The sequence below is a fragment of the Aegilops tauschii genome, chromosome 3 (genome assembly GCF_002575655.3).
Source record: "Aegilops tauschii subsp. strangulata cultivar AL8/78 chromosome 3, Aet v6.0, whole genome shotgun sequence".
NCBI classification, from domain to species: domain Eukaryota; kingdom Viridiplantae; phylum Streptophyta; class Magnoliopsida; order Poales; family Poaceae; genus Aegilops; species Aegilops tauschii.
Genome location: NC_053037.3, coordinates 102,884,839 through 102,897,489, shown reverse-complemented (window position 1 = coordinate 102,897,489; position 12,651 = coordinate 102,884,839). Strand labels below are relative to the sequence as shown.

Below are 12,651 nucleotides of genomic sequence, written 5' to 3'. Positions count from 1 at the left end.
GTGACGACAACACCTCGGAGCTCAACTCCCCGGGACACTACCACAACCCCTAAATGTCAGGAGGCACCAAGAACAATGTTCTCGTCACAAAACCATCGGAACGATTCCAAGATACCCGCGTGATCCTAAATTTTTTTAGTGAAATTTGAGGAGAGAATAGTCAAAACTTCTACGTCAGGAGACCTCACCAGAGCGACGAAGGGACTGCGAAGTATAAAGAATCCTACTCTCCGATATATATAATCCTAAGACTCCAAACATTTTTGTTCTAGACTCAACAACGCCAGCGATTCGATTAAGCAGGGGGCTCCTAAGTCGGGGATGGCTCTGATTACCAACTTGTAACGCCCACGATGCGGCTATATCTCCCACGTGTCGAGGCACGACTTAGAGGCATAACCGCATAGTGGTTTTGTCGCAAGAAGGGTCATCTTCACACAATCCCATGTAAAGAACAAGAACGGGATAAAGAGTTGGCTTACAATTGCCACTTCACACAATACATAAATATAATTCATACATCATCCAAAATACAAACATATAGACCGACTACGGTCAAAATCCAGATGAAAATAAGACAACCCCAAATGCTAGATCCCCGATCGTCCCAACTGGGCTCCACTACTGATCATCAGGAAAAGACACATAATAACGACCACGTTCCTCGTTGAACTCCCACTTGAGATCGATCCCATCACCTGCACTGGCATCGTCGGCACCTGCAACTGTTTTGGTAGAATCTGTGAGTCACGAGGACTCAGCAATCTCACACCCGCAGGATCAAGACTATTTAAGCTTATAGGAAAGGACGGTGTAATGAGGTGGAGCTGCAGCGGCAATAAGCATATATGGTGGCTAACATACGCAAGAGAGAACGAGAAGAGAAGCAACGGAGCGGTCGTCATCTAGCAATGACCAAGAAGTGATCCTGAACTCCTACTTACGTCATACATAACTCAGACCGTGTTCACTTCCCGGACTCCGCCGAGAAGAGACCATCACGGCTACACACGCAGTTGATGCATTTTAATTGGGTCAAGTGACAAGTTCTCTACAACCGGACATTAACAAATTCCCATCTGCCTCATAACCGCGGGCACGGCTTTCGAAAGATAATACCCTGCAGGGTGTCCCAACTTAGCCCATCATAAGCTCTCACGGTCAGCGAAGGATAAACCTTCTCCCGGAAAGACCCGATCAGTCTCGGAATCCCAGTTTACAAGACATTTCGACAATGGTAAAACAAGACCAGCAAAGCCGCCCGAATGTGCCGACAAATCCCGATAGGAGCTGCACATATCTCGTTCTCAGGGCACACCAGATTGTCCAAGCTTCCGATAGGCCAGCCCAGAGTTGCCCCTGGTGGCCACCGGCGACTGACAGTTTGGACCAATACTCAGAGGAGCACTGGCCCTGGGGTTTAAAATAAAGTTGGCCCTCGGGCTCTAGAAAACCCGGGGAAAAAGGCATCGGTCGCAAATGGTAAACCAAGGTTGGGCCTTGCTGGAGGAGTTTTATTCAAGGCGAACTATCAAGGGGGTCCCATAAATCACCCGACCGCATAAGGAACGCAAACTCAAGGAACATAATCCCGGTATCACAGAAACTAGGGCGGCAAGAGTGGAACAAAACACCAGGCATAAGGCCGAGCCTTCCACCCTTAACCAAATATATATAGATGCATTAATTAAATAAGAGATATTGTGATATCCCAACATATCCATGTTCCGACATGGAACAAACTTCAACTTCACCTGCAACTAGCAACGCTATAAGAGGGGCTGAGCAAAAGCGGTAACTTAGCCAAACAACGGTTTGCTAGGAAAGGATGGTTAGGGGCTAAACATGGCAATATGGGAGGCATGATATAGCAAGTGATAGGTAGTGCAGCATGGCAATAGAACGAACAACTAGCATAGCAAAGATAGAAGTGATTTCGAGGGGTGGTCATCTTGCCTGCAAGGTTCTCAGAGTTGTCGAAAGCTTGATCCTCGTAAGCGTACTCAACAGGTTCCTCGTTCATGAACTCGTCTCGCGGCTCTACCCAAGACAAGAACACAAGCAAGCGGAACCACAATCAATCACGAGAAATGCACAAGCAACATGATGCAAAACATGTATGATATGCGAGATATGATATGCGATGCATATGCGTGCTCCGGAAGGAAAAAGATGAACAAGGCAGTAACTTGGCAAACCAAGCATGCCACTGGAAAGATGAGATGATTTCGGTCGAAATCGATATAAAGATCACCGGAAACGGATGCACGGTTTGCAAATGGCAAGCAAAACAAGAATGACACGAATCTGCGATCAACAGCATGATAGCACTTAAAATGCAACAAGTAACAATGCTACAGCACTCCAACATAGCAACAAAGCACATGTCAGTAAACTACAGGAGATGCTTGAGAAAAGATGAACACTGAGCTACGGCTAGATCACAACATATCAAGCTCAAACATGCATGGAAAAAGTGCAAAAGATAACAGGATCACAGACTTGGTGAAAAACTGGACATGGCAGAAAACAGCATCAGGTAGCAATGTTCAGAGCATGAAACCAATATGCTACAGAAACTTAACATAGCAAAACAAGACATGGCAGTATTCTACTAAATGCGTATGACAAAAGTCCCTTGATGACCCTAAGCCAAAAAGGACCAGAAGATATGATGGCAAGCATGTGAACATAGCAAGTTTCGTTATCAGGTTCCAGACTTTGCAGAAAACGGAGCATGGCAAAAATAATAATATGAAGGCCTCTTTGTGAGCTTGATGCACTCACTACATAGTAATTCATGACAAAAAAAGCACACCTAAAGCAAGATCGCATGTTTATGAAGCTATCCATGGCAAGAATACAAGCATAGCATGTATGGATCAACTACAATAAGCTTGGCAAAATTGCATATCATGTTAAGAATCTGCCAGAAATATTTTATAGCAAAAGTAGAGCAAGATTGAGTCATGCTATGGAACTCCATAATTGCAAACAAGGGAAGGAATGGGTCACTACAACTATAGCTACAAAACATCCTTACTGAACATCTCCAAAATACGCATGGATCTCTCTGTAGCATCAAGTTTACATGGCAACAAAATAACAGCAGACAAGGACTTTGAGAAATCACCAAGTCCCTGAAATCAGAAACATTACGGAGCCTAATTTGCATGCTTGTGCTAGTCACCACAGAGATCACAAATATACATGGCATACACCCTTGGAAAGGTGGCATGGCATACAACAAAACACATGTAGAGCTCATGCTCATAAGATGCACAGATTAAAAGATACAAAAATGACAAATCTCCAAGTTCTGTTAAGAACCAGCAGATAACAGCAACTAGCCCTCTTGCAACAGAGATTTGGGCATCTAAATGTCCTCTAATAAACATGGTGCAATTTAACAAAATGTGGAGCATCACAAGACGAATAATTTGACATATTACACGCGCGAATCGGAGCTACATGCAAGGAGTTATGGAGCTATGAACAGGGTATATATTGTGAGAAAAAAAGGACTTGGAGGAAATTAGGGTTTCGGGAAAAGTCAACGTTCGCCTCATCCTCACCAGATCCGATCGAGGGCTTGGCCGAGCTGCTCCTCGAGCTCGCCGGAGCTCGGGCGAGGGAGGCGATGGAAGGCGGCCGGAGCGGGCACTCTGGCGCGGGGAAGGACGGCGGGGCGCGGCGGCACGGGGCGGCGGGCTCGCCGGAGTTCGTCGCCGGCGGGAGGAGGCGACGCGGCGGCGGCGGCGAAGAAAGGCGGCGAGGCGGCGTCGGCCGGTGGAGGCGGCGGCGCACTGCGGCGGCGCGGGGCGGCGCAGAGGCGCGCGGGCCCGCGGGGGCCGGCCCCGGGCCTCGGCGGGCCGCGGCGGCGCGGGGTACGGGCGGCGGCGCGGCTGCCACGTGGCGGGCGCTGGTTCACTGCGGCTTCGTCCGGCGGCGGCTGGACGCGTCCGCCCGCGGAGAGGAGATTTTTAGGGTTTCGGGGACTGCGAATGTTTTCGGAGGGGAGCACCTATTTATAGGTAGAGGGAGCTAGGAGGCTCCAAATGAGGTGCGGTTTTCGCCCACACGATCGTGATCGAATGACCTAGAGCATGGAAGAGAGTTTGGTGGGTTTTGGGCTGGTTTTAGGGGGGTTTTGCTGCACACACAAATGGACTTTGCGGATGCCCGGTTAACCGTTGGAGTACCAAACGACCTCCAAATGGAACGAAACTTGACCGGTGGTCTCCGGGTGGTATAATAAGGCCACTTGGCAAGCCTCGGTCCATTCCGAGAAAGTTTGACACCCGCTCACGAAAGAAAACAAGAGGGATGCGCCAGAGAAGATAGGAGCGCCGGATTGCAAAACTGACAACGGGAAAAATGTTCGGATGCAAGAGACGAACACGTATGCAAATGCAATGCACATGATGACATGATATGAAAATGCATGACATGAAAAAATGCAAAACGAAAAACAAAACCCGACCATGGAGGGAGCTCATAACACAAAGCCGAAAATGGCAAGAGTCGGAGTTACAAATATGGCAAGTTACATGCGGGGTGTTACATACAACATATGAGGTAAAAACTATTGACTATGAACTTAACTGTCGAAACTGAAATTTACTGTGGAATCTGAATGTTACTATCGAAACTGAACTCAATGGTAGCAGAGAGGCACTTCACATGGGATAGTTTAGGGAGGGCCTACAGTTCATCTTCAACATGCACCCCCCCTGAGCCGCCAGCCACCACCGGCCGAACCCCGCGCCGCCTCGCCGCCCCGAAACAACTCCCCACCGCTGGTCAGCCGTCGCCTCGCCGCCCCGAAACAACTCCCCACCGACGCCTCGCCGCCCCGAAACAACTCCCCACCGTCGGTCCACCGCCGCCCCGGCCAGCCCTCTAGCCCCCCCCCCCCCAGCACCAAGCTTTTTCTCCGGCGATCCCCACACCACCACCCCACCACCGACCCCCACCACCGGCGAGCAGCACCCCACCAAGAACCCTAAGATAGGTAGTGGGGTACCTCCCTGGCGAGCCCCCCTCCCCGTTGCGGGTGGTTCTTCCTTAACTCCGGCGAGACCCACCACCCCCTGAAAATCGACTGGCCCAAAAGTCGATCCAGTCAACTGAAGTGTAGCTAAATCGGAGCAGAGCAGCAACACGAGTGAGGGGCAGAGCAGCAATAGCAGCGCGAGTGAGAGCAGCAGCAGCAGCGTGAGCGAGTGAGAGCCGGAGTAGCAGCAGCAGCGTGAGCAAGAGCCGGAGCAGCAGCAGCGCGAGTGAGAGAGCGAGAGCCAGAGCAACGGCAGCAGCGCGAGCGATAGAGCGACAGCCGGAGCAGCAGCAGCAGATCCGCCTGGTAAGGATGCCGCCGCCGAAGGGGCCTCGCACTGGGGAGAGCCGCCGTGGAGATGTCGCCCGTGGCGCCGGCTTCAAGGTAGCCGCTCCATGGGGGTGCGGGATGGAGCACCGTTGGCGCCGGGAGGTCGAGTTAAGGAGAAGGTGCGATGTGATGAGTGTACAACCTCTTTGGTGGCACCGAGTAGGCCTCGGCTTCGTCCGAGGAGTCGGTGAGGATGTTGCGGTTCCGGTGGAGCAGGTTAAGGTGGCGCTGTGGGGATGGAGCAGCCGCGATAGACGAGGCGATCGTCGGAGCAGCTCCTTGGAGGTGGAGGACGGGGCGGCTGAACCATCGGGACGACGGGATGGACGACGGATCCTCATCCGGGGAGGCGGATGAGGGACGTCGACCTTTTGTGGTGGACGACATCGTCGGGGAAGAGGCTCCGGCTGGGCAACGGTGAGGTGGCGGATGGAGGAGGGTGGGGTTTCGCGGCTGGAGTGGAGAGGTTATGGCGGTCAGATTTCGAATGGCAAAAAGGAGGCGATGGGAGGGGGAACCATGACTTAGGGATGCGCTTGTCCAAAATGTAGGGTGTGTTACAAAAGTACCCCCACCGATTCGAACTAGTGGCCCTTTCGGCTCAGGGTTAGAAGGGGGATTTTGCATGTCGGGATTTGGCAGCTGGAGGGAGTTTTTGCGCGCGTTGTAATTTCGGGATAGCATGGCGCGGGTTGTGAAGGCGCCAGTTTTTGGAGCACGATATCTGAATTTTCAGGATATAACAAGGGACGGGTTGAATTTTAGGGACAAGCCTAATGTGTAATATTGTACTTGTAGTACGTACCAGATCAATTTGCACTTCCCTCAACGAAAAAAAACGAAAAAATAAAACTATTCACACCACACAAAGAGAGTCTTGTCCCGTTTTACTATACAAATGCTATTCAAAGCTACACCCTCCTTACATCTATATAGGGCCTAATGCGTTTTTCGAGGCTAAATTTGATGAACCAAATATTAGAGCAATGATATATGACATGCAACTTACACAAAGCACACCGTTAAATTCGTGTGTCAAAGGAGCTTTCAATGATATAATTTTCACATTGTGCATGTCATGTACTATTAATCTTGTCAATAGTCAAAGGCGGTCTTAAAAAATGCATTAGGCCCTATATAGATGGAAGGAGGGAGTATGGATCCATGTTATGTCCAATTAAATTTTTTCGCTGGCTGTATAATGCATGTAACCTACTCATGCCAACATTTTAGTGCATTCCAAATGTTTATACTACCGCTGCAATTCGAACTGAATTTGAATTCATTTCTCTATTTCAATAAGAATCTGCAATCATGATTGTTGCCAACTTCAACCATCATTCGTGTATTACCTTAACAACACACCAGATGATTACTATAGAGATAGATATGAACTATGTGTACTATATGAACTCGAGTTCAATTTTTTGAATACACTTGATGTTGATTCCAAATAATAGTACATTTGATGTACTAACTAGATATTCATAATCTAAACCATGTTCCATACGTACACCGTGTTTATCACACAAAGTATAGTGCCCCGCCCCCTACATTATGACAGGTATTTAGCCCTGAGCTGCAAAAGCCACACATTTGCCCAAATTATAATCAATGTTCCACATTATGATATCTTCTTCAAGTATCTGTATCCACTTTTTTATAATGAATTATGATCTATGTTCGTCTTTAACACCTTCAGGATCCTCTTCTCTTTGTAGCTAGCTAGCGCTAATTTTCTATCGTGCATGCACACGCCCGCCCTCCTCTCACCCTCCCTCAGCGTCCCCTCCATCGCGCATGTTCGTTATTTCTCTTTAGGTCGTTCACCCGCGGTGTGTATATGCCCCCCGACTCCTTCTTTCCGGCACACACCGGTCGATGTACCTCTCTACCCAAGTGTGCCTACCACAGACACATACATCTCCTCTTCTCTTCTCACCGTCCATGCCCCCTATGTCCAATACGGCTCCACGCAGGCGCACACTCCCGCCCCTCTTTTCATCGTTCTCATACTCGCACACTCCTCCCCCTCGACATAGTAGGCCTCTCGCACCACCTCCTAGCCGCACCCCTCTCCCCCTGTCTGTCTCTCCGGACATTATTTGCTTCTAACACATGCATGCATGTATACGTACTGATCTCCCTACATATAGCTAGGTCGACTCTAATTCTTTTTCCCCACGCACCGATAGACTTACCTCACTAGTTATGTCTCTCCCTTTCTCAGACACACGACGGTTGATCTTCCAATGTAGTTACGTATGCTTACCACAACCATATCGTCTCCCCTCATAATCCTTGCATACCTCCCGACCCGTCTCTCACACGCACGTGCATAGACAGACAGACATCCCCGCCCTCTCTTATTGATATTGCACTCGTACCCTCCGTTTGTCTAGCAGGCCTCTCCCACCATTTGTGAGACGCCACTCCACCACCAACCCTCCGACACTCTACCTTTGTCTTCTCCCAACCTTATTCCTCTACTACACATATCCATGGATGCCGATTGATCTCCTCTATACATAGCTAGGTCTCTCTCCTTCTCCACACATATACTAGTCGATCTACATCTCTATAGTTAGGTCTCTGCCCCCTCCCCCCCATCGATAGTTGAACGTTGTAGGTAGGTATCCATGCCACAGAGAAAAACTGCACCTCTGCCCTCTCAAATTCCATTAGGCCAGCTGTGACGCCCTCGATTCAATTGTACACTAATCATACACGCAAATGTGTACGATCAAGATCAAGGACTCACGGGAAGATATCACAACACAACTCTAGACACAAATAAAAAATACAAACTTTATATTACAAGCCAGGGGCCTCGAGGGCTCGAATACACAAGAGTTAGCGGAAGCAACAATATCTGAGTACAGACATGAGTTAAACAAGTTTGCCTTAAGAAGGCTAGCACGAAAGCAACATTGATTGAAAAGGCAAGGCCTCCTACCTGGGAGCCTCCTAACTACTCCTGGTCGACGGCGGCCTCCGCGTAGTAGTAGGTACCGTCAGTGTAGTAGCAGTCGTCGTCGAAGGTGGCGTCTGGATCCTGGGCTCCACCATCTGGTTGTGACATCCGAGAAGAATGGAAAAGGGGGAAAAAGGGGGAGCAAAGAAACCGTGAGTACTCATCCAAAGTACTCGCAAGCAATGATCTACACTACATATGCATCGGTGTCAATGAAATGGATAGCATCTGTGGGCTGAACTGCAGGATGCCAGAAGAGAAGGGGAAAGCCTAGCCTATCGAAGACTAGCATCTTCAAGCAGCTCCAAGCATCTTGCAGCATCAGAAGAGATAAGAGTAGCATAAAGTAAAGTAGTAATAGTGTTATCAACCTCGGCCAGAGATCCTTTCTCGACTCCCTGCGAGAAAGCAATCCCAGAGCCATACTATCCAGTTATCACCTCAAGTATCCAGTTCTAGTTGTATCGATTGGGATACAACTCCAAGTGTCTGTTACCGTAGGACAGGCTATCGATAGATGTTTTCTTCCCTGCAGGGGTGCACCAACTTACCCACCACGCTCGATTAACTCCGGCCGGACACACTTTCCTGGGTCATGCCCGGCCTCAGCCAAACAATACGCCGCAACCCGACCTAGGCTTAATAGAGAGATCAGCACGCCGGACTAAACCTATGCCCCCAGGGGTCATGGGCCATCGCCCCGGGAACTCCTGCATGTTGCGTGGGCGGCCCGTGAGCAGACCTAGCTACCTCCTTTAACAAGGTAGGTGCTTACGCAGTCCAACCCGGCGCGCGCCGCTCAGTCACTGATGTCTATTAAGCTTCGGCTGATGCATACGACGCAGAACGCCCATACTATGCCCACGTGATGGTTAGTGCTATCAGGCCAGAGGCCCCTCAGAACAAATATCCAAACCGTTAGTGTGTTGGTAGTGCGGTCACGAGCAGAGACTCATGAAATATGTGACCCCGTCGCCCCGTCTCGAGGACTTGCGGCAAGGTCTAAGAATGCCCGGCCACGCCTCGTATTCAACTCTCGGGTACCCTCCAGGTCAACCCGTCTCCACATCACTCGCGGATACCCCTCAGGGTCGACCCACCTTTCCAAGTCACAGTTGTAAAGTCCAAGTATCCGTGTGTCCAAACATCAAGGTGAAAACCCGACGAATCACCCCCGGTGAATTCCATTCGATGTAATCATCAAGGTGAACGTAAGAGGAACCACCCTCGAGGTTCACAGTTGAGGGGTTGCACAACAGAGTCATATCGGAAGTGGTTAAAGAGGAAATCACCTTCGATGACCATGACCAAATAGCTACACTACAGAGATCTCATCAGGAGTGATGTATGAGGTTCCACCCTCGACACTCGATGGTAACTCTACAGAGTCGAGCAACAAAAGGGGCGTGATGTGATGTGAGGTGTCGGGCTCAGGTCATCGATCACGTTGATCAAGTCGTCGAGGATGAAGCAGGGGCAACAAGGACCAGGTGGGGGTCACTGATGGATCACTAACCAACCTATACTAAGCAGTTTAGGATAAGCAGGTAGGTAAGAATAAGCAGGTTACAAAAGCAGGCTATGCATCGGAATAGGAGCAATCAAATACAATAGCAAAATCTAATGCAAGCATGAGAGAATAGAATGGGCAATATCGGGATGATCAAAGGAGGGGCTTGCCTGGAAGCTCTGCTGCAAAGGAAGAAGAGTCGTCGGTGATGTAGTCGATCATGGGGGCATCATCGGTCTCGGGGTCTACCGGAGAGAAGAGGGGGAAGAAACAATAAATATAAAGCAAACAAAGCATCACAAAGCATAACATGGTAATACACGGTGTTAGGGATGAACTAACGCAGTGCTAGACGTTGCAGATGGAGAGGGATAAACATTCGAGGATGAATTCCCGGCGTTAGGCGGATTCCGGACAAAGGGAAAGAGAGGGGAAAGTTCCATGTTCCGCATGCTAAGGGCATGTGACAGATGAATGGACCACGTATTCGAATTCGTTGGATTTTTCTGAGCAACTTTCATATACAAAGTTTTTCGATCTGAGCTACGGTTTAATTTCTACTGATTTTTCGAAGTTTAAAACAATTCTGAATTACTTTAATTATGATATTCGAATTATCCAAAACAATGCAATACCCTTTTATACAAATCAGCAACTAGCCACTTTGTATGACAGGTGGGGCCAGTCAAAGCCCAGTCAGCAGTCAACAGTCAAAGTTGACTGGGTTGACTAGTCCAACCAACTGGTGGGGACTACATGTCATAGAGAGGGGCTAAATAGATCTTATCCATAAAAATAGTACGTGAGGGGGTCCCACCTGTCATAGGGTCACTTATTTAACAGAAAGATTTATTTAGCTTAAATAATGGAGGGGCCTACTGTCATTGACCTATTTAACTAAACATGGGTTTAATTAGCGTAGTTAAACAGGGGGGTTTAATGTAAAAAGGGATTACTCCCCTAATTAGACAGGAACCAGCTTGCCTGGCCGCGGCTGTGCGCGCGTGCGCAGAGGCGCCGGCGGCGGGCATGACCAGCGCGGCCAGCAGCGAGCAAGCAGCGGCTAGCGGTGGCTGGCAGCGGCGCGGGGCGCGCGGGCCTGTAGGCTGTAGCGGAGGCTGGCACGACGGCGGGGCGGGCTGTGGACGGCGTCAGCAGCAGGAGCAATGGGCGGGAGCAGCTGGCCTCGGGCTGTGCGCGTGGTACGGCGAGAGCAACCACAGGGCGCGGAGAGGCGAGGTGGGCGCGGCCCGGTGAGAGCAGCAGGGACGGCCCGATGGCGGGCGCGGCAGACTAGAGTGGCAGGGCGGAGCCTGCGAGGCCGGGTGACCAGGCGCGGTCCGCGACAGGTGGGGCGCGGGGGGAGGCGATGGGGGCTGGAGACGGGAGCGAGGCAAGGGCGGCCAGCGGCACAACAGCAAGTAGCGAGAGGCCGCAGCGGCTCCGGAGCAGCACAACACGCTACAGCCGCACGCACGTACATACGCGTACACGGGAGCTTGGACGAGCTCGGTGACGGCGACTACGGCAACAAATCGACAACAGGGAGAGGGAGTTTGGGAAGAGTGGCTCACAGCGGTGCCGGGGACGAGGTCAGGGAGGCCGGGGTGGACCAGGGGCGTCGGGAGCTTCGAGGGAGATGGCGAAGCAGAGGAGCGTGCGCGGAGAAGGACGACGGTGACGGTGAGCTGCGGGGCGGTCCGGCTCGTCCTGGTGCTTGAGACGGATGAGGACGAGGGCGCCGGACCTCCTAGATGCCTTGGCACTACTCGGGGAGGAGGATGTTCACGACGATTTCGGAGCCACGGCGACCGCGGCGCTCGACTTCGATCCAGATCGAGAGAGAGGCGGTCGAGGGAGGAACGGAGAGAGGGGGAGTGTTCTAGGGTTTGCCAGGGGACGAGAGGGGAACCTTATACGCGCGGGGAGGCAGCAGATGGCCGCCACGGCGGCATGGCGGGGCCATGGTCGGGGGATCTCTGCCACGACCCCTCGTGAACAGGAAGAAGGCGAAAGGGGGCCTAGATGGGTTGGGCCGGCTTCTTTGGCTAGCTGGGCTAAAGTGCATAGTAGATTCTAGCCTTTTGTCTTTTCTTTTCTGTTTTTTCCTTTGCCAGTAGTTTTTTGCATTTTCTTTTAGCCACAAATGACTTTGCAAAAATATGCCACTGGCAAAAACAAATTCAAAGAAATATTGCGCACTGCCACAAAAAGTTTGGAATCTAACTGAAGTTGTTAGAATTTTGCATAAATGGAAAAGCAATTAATTTGCTGACTTGGTACTATTTTAAATTTCTATAGTACATCTTGGCAAGGAGGTGATGTTGTTTTCCTTAACAATCATTTGTTATGGAATTTTTGCTAAAAGATGAACTATTTTGCAACAACTTTTGTGCAACTTCAAATTTCACTTGCAATTTGAATTAGATTCCAAAGTGGGATTTCAAATGATATTTGAGTCAAAGGTGATCATGCACTGCTTAGCAAAGTGATTATCTTAATCACAGAGGGTTACTGTAGCATGACACTAGGGGTGTTACACCAGCCACCCTATATATTTGACGTGGGCAAACACAAATTTGATGTCACTCTTTATCAATCGCGCAGCCACACACTTCATCCCTATTTCCGATTCTATCAATATCTCACGCTGATGATCCCTCCACTCTCTTCTCATGGATCGCTTCCTCTTTATATGATATGTCCATGACTCGGTTTCACACACATTGCATATGTTACGTTTTTTGTTTGAGATATCATTGAGACATTGCCTCGGTTTCG

At 50.1% G+C, this 12,651-nt stretch overlaps 1 long non-coding RNA gene across 1 annotated transcript; it reads right to left on the bottom strand.

Moving 5' to 3' along the window:
- Positions 1–8,180: 8,180 nt before the first annotated feature.
- Positions 8,181–11,766, bottom strand: LOC141042289 (uncharacterized). The gene is made up of 3 exons (XR_012204382.1): positions 11,445–11,766; positions 10,041–10,115; positions 8,181–8,455 (listed from the first exon to the last, which is right to left on the bottom strand). It is a non-coding gene; the product is annotated as an uncharacterized lncRNA (long non-coding RNA).
- Between the last annotated feature and the right edge of the window lie 885 nt (positions 11,767–12,651).